Genomic DNA, 8986 nt, shown 5'->3' on the forward strand with positions numbered 1-8986 from the left:
CGCTAATAGCCTTACCAAACGCAATGGTGTTGCTATAATATTTCATAAGAACACCCCCTTTACTTTACACCAGCAATACGAGGATAAGAATGGTCGATATCTCATTCTTATAGGTACTATAGATGACACACTGGTTACTTTGGTCTCTCAATATGCCCCTAATTCCCGTCAAATGCCTTTTCTCACAAATACCTTTGAAGAACATAAAGATGTACAGTAGTTTTTCAACAAATTCATGGTTCACAGGTCACGGTGCATGTGTGTGCATGTTTGTGTGTGCATGCGTGTGTGTGCGTGTGTGTGTGTGCGTGTGCGTGTTAGACATATATACAAAGCCACATATACATACACAGTGGAGATGCTTTGCAAGCCAGCATGCCTGCAGACTGATGAGACCCTCTCCCAGGCAAGATGCAACGAGTTTGCAAACTTCTTTGCAGATAAAATATCCACCATCCGGGCTGGAATCTCCACAGTGCCATCAAAGGAGTGCCAAACTACAAAGCCTGCCAATATAACCTACCTGCCTTCATGGACCAGCTTTGACCCAGTGGATGTAAAGGACACTGCTGAAATTGCTCGAATTTTGCGTCCCACCACCTGTGATCTGGACCCAGCCTCAACCAAGCTTCTAATAGGTTGTATGGATATAATTGGTCCTGTCTTTACAAAAATTGTTCAATGCTCTGTGCAGACAGGCATTTTTCCTGGACCCCTAAAGGAAGCAATTGTTAGACCGCTTCTTAAAAAACCTAATTTAGATCCCGACTGCATGACCAACTACAGACCGGTATCAAACCTTCCTTTCCTAGGAAAGGTTATTGAGAAAGTCGTTGCAAATCAACTGGAAACCCGCCTGACAACCCATGATATTTATGATCCATTTCAATCAGGATTCAGGAGAAGACATAGCACTGAAACAGCCCTGGTGTGTGTGTTAAATGATCTTCTGATGGCAAAAGACAGAGGTGACTGTTCAATATTAATCCTTCTGGATCTCTCGGCAGCATTTGATACCGTGGACCATGGGCTTCTGATTGAGCGACTGATACATTTCTGTGGTCTGGATGGCACAGTCCTAAGCTGGTTCAAATCATTTCTAACAGGCAGGTCACAGAGAGTATCATCTGGATTATACTCATCACCACCAGTGCCATTGCCATGTGGTGTCCCACAAGGTTCTATACTATCCCCCATGCTTTTTGCAGTATACATGCTCCCATTGGGCAAAATAATCAGGCGCCATGGCCTGGTCTACCACTGCTATGCAGATGATACACAACTGTACTTGTCCTTTGCTCCGGGCACTGATAACCCAATAGCAACCCTAAATGGCTGTCTAGCTGAACTACAGGAGTGGATGAGCGCCAGTTGGCTGCGACTGAACCCGGATAAAACAGAGGTCCTTTTGATACGACCGCAACATCAAAGGACAAGACTGCAGCATAGCCAACCAACTGGACTTACACTGGGGGATTCAGAATTACAGACCAGTGATCGTGTGCGGAATCTTGGCGTTGTCCTGGATGGTGGCTTGACACTTAAACATCAGATATCAGCCACAATCAAATCCTCATTCTTTTACCTGAGGAACATAGCCAGAATCAAGCACTTAATTCCCTCAGATGACATGCCAAAAGTCATACATGCATTTGTATCATCTCGTTTAGACTACTGTAATGCACTCTACCTTGGTCTACCAGCAAAAGAATTGCAACGCTTACAGCTGGTGCAAAACACAGCTGCCAGGCTATTAACCAACCAGCCCCGTTCTAGCCACATAACACCCATCCTCTACTCCCTTCACTGGCTGCCTGTAAGATGGCGAATCATCTTCAAGATTGGCTTACTGAGTTTCAAAGCATTACATGACCAAGGCCCAAGGTACCTGAAACAGCTTCTGACCCCATACTGCCCCACTCGATTCCTGCGATCTGTAGATGAAGGACTTTTAGCAGTACCTAGAATCTACCGTAATTCATCTGGGGGTCGAGCTTTTAGTCATGCGGTTCCGACTCTATGGAACTCACTTCCCCGCACAGTGCGAGAGGCCCCAACTATAGAAACCTTCAAAAGTAGACTCAAGACTTTTCTGTTTACTAAAGCATTTCCGTAGTGTCCCTTTTAGTATCTTCATGCTTCTGTATTTTATGAAAATGTACTTCATTATTTTCTGTACTATATTATGCTATGTATCTGTTAAGCGCCTTGAGTCCTATTGGAGAAAGAGCGCTATATAAATAAAATTATTATTATTATTATTACACACTTTATATCTCAAAATAGTACATGGGTATATATAGCACCAACTTTGCAATTTCAGCAGTTTCCTAAACCCAAAACCTCCAGAAACCCACAGAGAATCCAGACATCAGAATATAATAGAAAATGAAAGCGCCATCCATATTGTTCCTATTAGCAGTATAGAAACCGTATTGTGCATGCTATGGGAACCACCTATTAAAAAAATAAGGCAGCAATTAGTTTCGAACTGCGTGCTGTCCCCTGAGCAGGGTTACTTTAGCCTGCACTGCAGATGAGCTGTTAGGTACACAGGAAGCTAAGCCAGGAGTGAGCATAATGTAGTCTGAAAGCTCAACTCAGACAAAAAAAATAAGATTTTACTTACCGATAAATCTATTTCTCGTAGTCCGTAGTGGATGCTGGGACTCCGTCAGGACCATGGGGAATAGCGGCTCCGCAGGAGACAGGGCACAAAATTTAAAAGTTTGACCACTAGGTGGTGTGTACTGGCTCCTCCCCCTATGACCCTCCTCCAAGCCTCAGTTAGGATACTGTGCCCGGACGAGCGTACACAATAAGGAAGGATTTTGAATCCCGGGTAAGACTCATACCAGCCACACCAATCACACCGTACAACTTGTGATCTGAACCCAGTTAACAGTATGACAAACGTAGGAGCCTCTGAACAGACGGCTCACAACAATAACAACCCGATTTTTTTTTTTTTTTTGTAACAATAACTATGTACTAGTATTGCAGACAATCCGCACTTGGGATGGGCGCCCAGCATCCACTACGGACTACGAGAAATAGATTTATCGGTAAGTAAAATCTTATTTTCTCTGACGTCCTAGTGGATGCTGGGACTCCGTCAGGACCATGGGGATTATACCAAAGCTCCCAAACGGGCGGGAGAGTGCGGATGACTCTGCAGCACCGAATGAGAGAACTCCAGGTCCTCCTTAGCCAGGGTATCAAATTTGTAGAATTTTACAAACGTGTTCTCCCCTGACCACGTAGCTGCTCGGCAGAGTTGTAATGCCGAGACCCCTCGGGCAGCCGCCCAAGATGAGCCCACCTTCCTTGTGGAATGGGCCTTGACAGATTTAGGCTGTGGCAGGCCTGCCACAGAATGTGCAAGTTGAATTGTGCTACAAATCCAACGAGCAATCGTCTGCTTAGAAGCAGGAGCACCCAGCTTGTTGGGTGCATACAGTATAAACAGCGAGTCAGATTTTCTGACTCCAGCCGTCCTTGAAATATATATTTTCAATGCTCTGACAACGTCCAGCAACTTGGAATCCTCCAAATCGCTAGTAGCCGCAGGCACCACAATAGGCTGGTTCAGGTGAAACGCTGAAACCACCTTAGGCAGAAAGTGAGGACGCGTCCCAGTTCTGCCCTGTCCGAATGGAAAATCAGATATGGGCTTTTATACGATAAAGCCGCCAATTCTGACACTCTCCTGGCTGAAGCCAGGGCCAGTAGCATGGTTACTTTCCATGTAAGATATTTCAAATCCACCGATTTGAGTGGCTCAAACCAATGGGATTTGAGAAAATCCAAAACTACATTAAGATCCCACGGTGCCACTGGGGGCACAACCGGGGGCTGTATATGTAGTACTCCTTTTACAAAATTCTGGACTTCAGGAACTGAAGCCAATTCTTTCTGGAAGAAAATCGACAGGGCCGAAATTTGAACCTTAATGGACCCTAATTTGAGGCCCATAGACAATCCTGTTTGCAGGAAATGTAGGAATCGACCCAGTTGAAATTCCTCCGTCGGGGCCTTCCTGGCCTCACACCACGCAACATATTTTCTCCAAATGCGGTGATAATGTTGTGCAGTCACCTCCTTCCTGGCTTTTACCAGGGTAGGGATGACCTCTTCCGGAATGCCTTTTTCCCTTAGGATTCGGCGTTCAACCGCCATGCCGTCAAACGCAGCCGCGGTAAGTCTTGGAATAGACACGGTCCCTGCTGAAGCAGGTCCCGTCTTAGAGGTAGAGGCCACGGATCTTCCGTGAGCATCTCCTGAAGTTCCGGGTACCAAGTTCTTCTTGGCCAATCCGGAGCCACGAGTATCGTTCTTACTCCCCTTTGCCGTATAATTCTCAGTACTTTTGGTATGAGAGGCAGAGGAGGAAACACATACACTGACTGGTACACCCATGGTGTTACCAGAGCGTCTACAGCTATTGCCTGAGGGTCTCTTGACCTGGCGCAATACCTGTCCAGTTTTTTTGTTGAGGCGGGACGCCATCATGTCCACCATTGGTCTTTCCCAATGGACCACAATCATGTGGAAGACTTCTGGATGAAGTCCCCACTCTCCCGGGTGCAGATCGTGTCTGCTGAGGAAGTCTGCTTCCCAGTTGTCCACTCCCGGGATGAACACAGCTGACAGTGCTAACACATGATTTTCTGCCCAGCGGAGAATCCTTGCAGCTTCTGCCATTGCCCTCCTGCTTCTTGTGCCGCCCTGTCTGTTTACGTGGGCGACTGCCGTGATGTTGTCCGACTGAATCAACACCGGCTGACCCTGAAGCAGAGGTTTTGCCAGGCTTAGAGCATTGTAGATTGCTCTTAGCTCCAGTATATTTATGTGAAGAGACGTCTCCAGGCTTGACTCGTGCATGGAATCGCTTCGTAAGAAGCTACCATTTTTCCCAGGACTCTTGTGCATTGATGCACAGATACTTTTCCTGGTTTTAGGAGGTTCCTGACTAGATCGGATAACTCCCTGGCTTTCTCCTCCGGAAGAAATACCTTTTTCTGAACAGTGTCCAGAATCATCCCTAGGAACAACAGACGTGTCGTCGGGATCAGTTGGGATTTTGGAAAATTCATAATCCACCCGTGTTGTTGGAGCACTACTTGGGTTAGTGCTACTCCGACCTCCAGCTGTTCTCTGGATCTTGCCCTTATCAGGAGATCGTCCAAGTAAGGGATAATTAAGACGCCTTCTCTTCGAAGAAGGATCATCATTTCGGCCATTACCTTGGTAAAGACCCGGGGTGCCGTGGACAATCCAAACGGCAGCGTCTGAAACTGATAATGACAGTTTTGGACCACGAACCTGAGGTACCCTTGGTGTGAAGGACAAATTGGAACATGAAGGTGAGCATCCTTGATGTCCAAGGACACCATAAAATCCCCTTCTTCCAGATTCGCTATCACTGCTCTGAGTGACTCCATCTTGAACTTGAATTTTTGTATGTACAGGTTCAGAGATTTTAGATTTAGAATCGGTCTTACCGAGCCGTCCGGCTTCGGTACCACAAATAGCGTGGAGTAATACCCCTGTCCCTGTTGTAGGAGGGGTACCTTGACTATCACCTGCTGAGAATACAGCTTGTGAATGGCCTCCAATACCGTCGCCCTGTCGGAGGGAGACGTTGGCAAAGCAGACTTTAGGAAACGGCGAGGAGGGGACTTCTCGAATTCCAACCTGTAACCCTGAGATACTACCTGCAGGATCCAGGGGTCCACCTGCGAGTGAGCCCACTGTGCGCTGAAATGTTTGAGGCGGCCCCCCACCGCCCCTGAGTCTGCTTGTAAGGTCCCAGCGTCATGCTGACGCCTTTGTAGAAGCCGGGGAGGGCTTCTGCTCCTGGGAAGGAGCTGCTTGTTGCAGTCTCTTACCCTTTCCTTAGCCTCGGGGCAAATAGGAATGTCCTTTTGCTCGTTTGTTCTTATAGGAACGAAAGGACTGCGGCTGAAAAGCCTGGGCTTTTTCTGCTGGGAGGTGACCTGGGGTAAAAAGGTGGATTTTCCGGCCGTTGCCGTGGCCACCAGATCCGATAGACCGACCCCAAATAATTCCTCCCCCTTATACGGCAATACTTCCATATGTCGTTTGGAATCCGCATCACCTGACCACTGGCGCGTCCATAAACTTCTTCTGGCAGATATGGACATAGCACTTACTCTTGATGCCAGAGTGCAAATATCTCTCTGTGCATCTCGCATATAAAGAAATGCATCCTTTAACTGCTCTATAGTCAGTAAAATACTGTCCCTATCCAGGGTATCAATATTTTCAGACAGTGACTCCGACCAAGCCACGCCAGCACTGCACATCCAGGCTGAGGCGATTGCTGGTCTCAGTATAACACCCGTATGTGTGTATATACTTTTTAATGTATTCTCCAGCCTCCTATCAGCTGGATCCTTGAGGGCGGCCGTATCAGGAGACGGTAACGCCACTTGCTTTGATAAGCGTGTGAGCGCCTTATCCACCCTAGGAGGTGTTTCCCAGCGCGCCCTAACCTCTAGCGGGAAAGGGTATAATGCCAATAACTTCTTTGAAATTAGCAGTTTTCTATCTGGGGTAACCCACGCTTCATCACACACTTCATTCAGTTCCTCTGATTCAGGAAAAACTATCGGTAGTTTTTTCACACCCCACATAATACCCCTTTTTGTGGTACTTGCAGTATCAGAGATATGCAAAGCCTCCTTCATTGCCGTGATCATATAACGTGTGGCCCTACTGGAAAATACGTTTGTTTCTTCACCGTCGACACTGGATTCAGTGTCAGTGTCTGGGTCTGTGTCGACCGACTGAGGTAAAGGGCGTTTTACAGCCCCTGACGGTGTCTGAGACGCCTGGACAGGTACTAACTGGTTTGCCGGCTGTCTCATGTCGTCAACCGACTTTTGTAGCGTGCTGACACTATCCCGTAATTCCATAAACAAAGCCATCCATTCTGGTGTCGACTCCCTAGGGGGTGACATCACCATTACAGGCAATTGCTCCGCCTCCACGCCAACATCGTCCTCATACATGTCGACACACACGTACCGACACACAGCAGACACACAGGGAATGCTCTGATAGAAGACAGGACCCCACTAGCCCTTTGGGGAGACAGAGGGAGAGTTTGCCAGCACACACCCAAGCGCTATAAATATATATAGGGACAACCTTAATAAGTGTGTTCCCTTTATAGCAGCTCAAATATTATAAATATCGCCAATAAGTGCCCCCCCTCTCTGTTTTTACCCTGTTTCTGTAGTGCAGTGCAGGGGAGAGTCCTGGGAGCCTTCCTCGCAGCGGAGCTGGGCAGGAAAATGGCGCTGTGTGCTGAGGAGAATAGGCCCCGCCCCCTTTTCGGCGGGCTTCTTCTCCCGGTTTTTTTGGAACCTGGCAGGGGTTAAATACATCCATATAGCCCCAGGGGCTATATGTGATATATTTTAGCCAGAATAGGTATATTACATTGCTGCCCAGGGCGCCCCCCCCAGCGCCCTGCACCCTCAGTGACCGCTGGTGTGAAGTGTGCGGAGAGCAATGGCGCACAGCTGCAGTGCTGTGCGCTACCTCATGAAGACGGAGACGTCTTCTGCCGCCGGTTTCTGGACCTCTTCTCTATTCGGCATCTGCAAGGGGGTCGGCGGCGCGGCTCCGGTGACCCATCCAGGCTGTACCTGTGATCGTCCCTCTGGAGCTAGTGTCCAGTAGCCTAAGAAGCAAATCCATCCTGCACGCAGGTGAGTTCACTTCTTCTCCCCTAAGTCCCTCGTTGCAGTGAGCCTGTTGCCAGCAGGACTCACTGAAAATAAAAAACCTAACAAACTTTTTCTAAGCAGCTCTTTAGGAGAGCCACCTAGATTGCACCCTGCTCGGACGGGCACAAAAACCTAACTGAGGCTTGGAGGAGGGTCATAGGGGGAGGAGCCAGTACACACCACCTAGTGGTCAAACTTTTAAATTTTGTGCCCTGTCTCCTGCGGAGCCGCTATTCCCCATGGTCCTGACGGAGTCCCAGCATCCACTAGGACGTCAGAGAAATAATAATCAAACTATGCTGCTGGTCTACAGTCCTCTACACCAACACAAAAATGCAGAAAAATCAGAGCATCTGATGACATATGATCCTAAAAAAACAAAATCCCTTACGATGCACTCTTACCAAGCAGGGAAATTATGGTGGTTCTCAAATGTTACCTTCCTACCACCATTGTGTGTGCTGCTAAGACCATACTTGCCTACTTTTGAAAAACCATTTCAGGGAGATTGTGAAAGTAACACCTATCAGCGCGGGGTTGGTTCTAAATCGGAGTGGGAGAAGGGACCTTCTGACGTCACCAGGGGGAGGAGCTACGGCCAAACAGGGTACCCGAAAAGTACCCTCGCGGGATCGCTTCGCTCGCCACCTGATTACTAAAGGTAATAGTTGGTGGCGTGGATAGTAGAGGAACTCTCCCGCTGGCCTAACTCCTCGCCCTTGTGTTGTGCCTCCTCCCCCTGATGTAAAAGGTCCCTTAGGCCACTTGAATCTAGCATCTACCATCAGCCCGGGCGCGTACTGCTACATCGGAGAGGCGTCATGAAAATAACTTACATCCAAATGTAAATGAGCCCCAAAGTTAGTAAGATTTATTTGTTGAAGAAAAGACACAGATATTTTGCAGGATTTGTTCGTGTATTGTGTTTTACAATAGGTTCGATATACTGTAAGTGGCCATAGGGATCATTGTGCCTTATAACCAATGCAGGGAAATGGCACTAGCGATCCCATTTGAATGTACTTATCTCTGATTTATTTTTCCCCCAAGAATGTAATAGCTGCATAAGGGGGCTATAAGGTGCAATCAGGGAGATTGCTGGACTTTTCAGGGAGTGAGGGAGATTGCTGCTATTTCAGGGAGTCTCCTGCAGAATGAGGGAGGGTAGGCAACTATGGCTAAGACCAGTCCTCCATCTTCAAAAAGAGCAAATAGTGCAAAGCATA

At 47.7% G+C, this 8986-nt stretch overlaps 1 protein-coding gene across 3 annotated transcripts in view; it reads right to left on the bottom strand.

Moving 5' to 3' along the window:
- Positions 1-8986, bottom strand: part of USP6NL (USP6 N-terminal like) — a 427089-nt gene that overhangs the window by 232768 nt on the left and 185335 nt on the right. The window lies entirely within an intron of this gene.

The sequence above is a fragment of the Pseudophryne corroboree genome, chromosome 6, assembly GCF_028390025.1.
Source record: "Pseudophryne corroboree isolate aPseCor3 chromosome 6, aPseCor3.hap2, whole genome shotgun sequence".
Lineage (NCBI taxonomy): Eukaryota > Metazoa > Chordata > Amphibia > Anura > Myobatrachidae > Pseudophryne > Pseudophryne corroboree.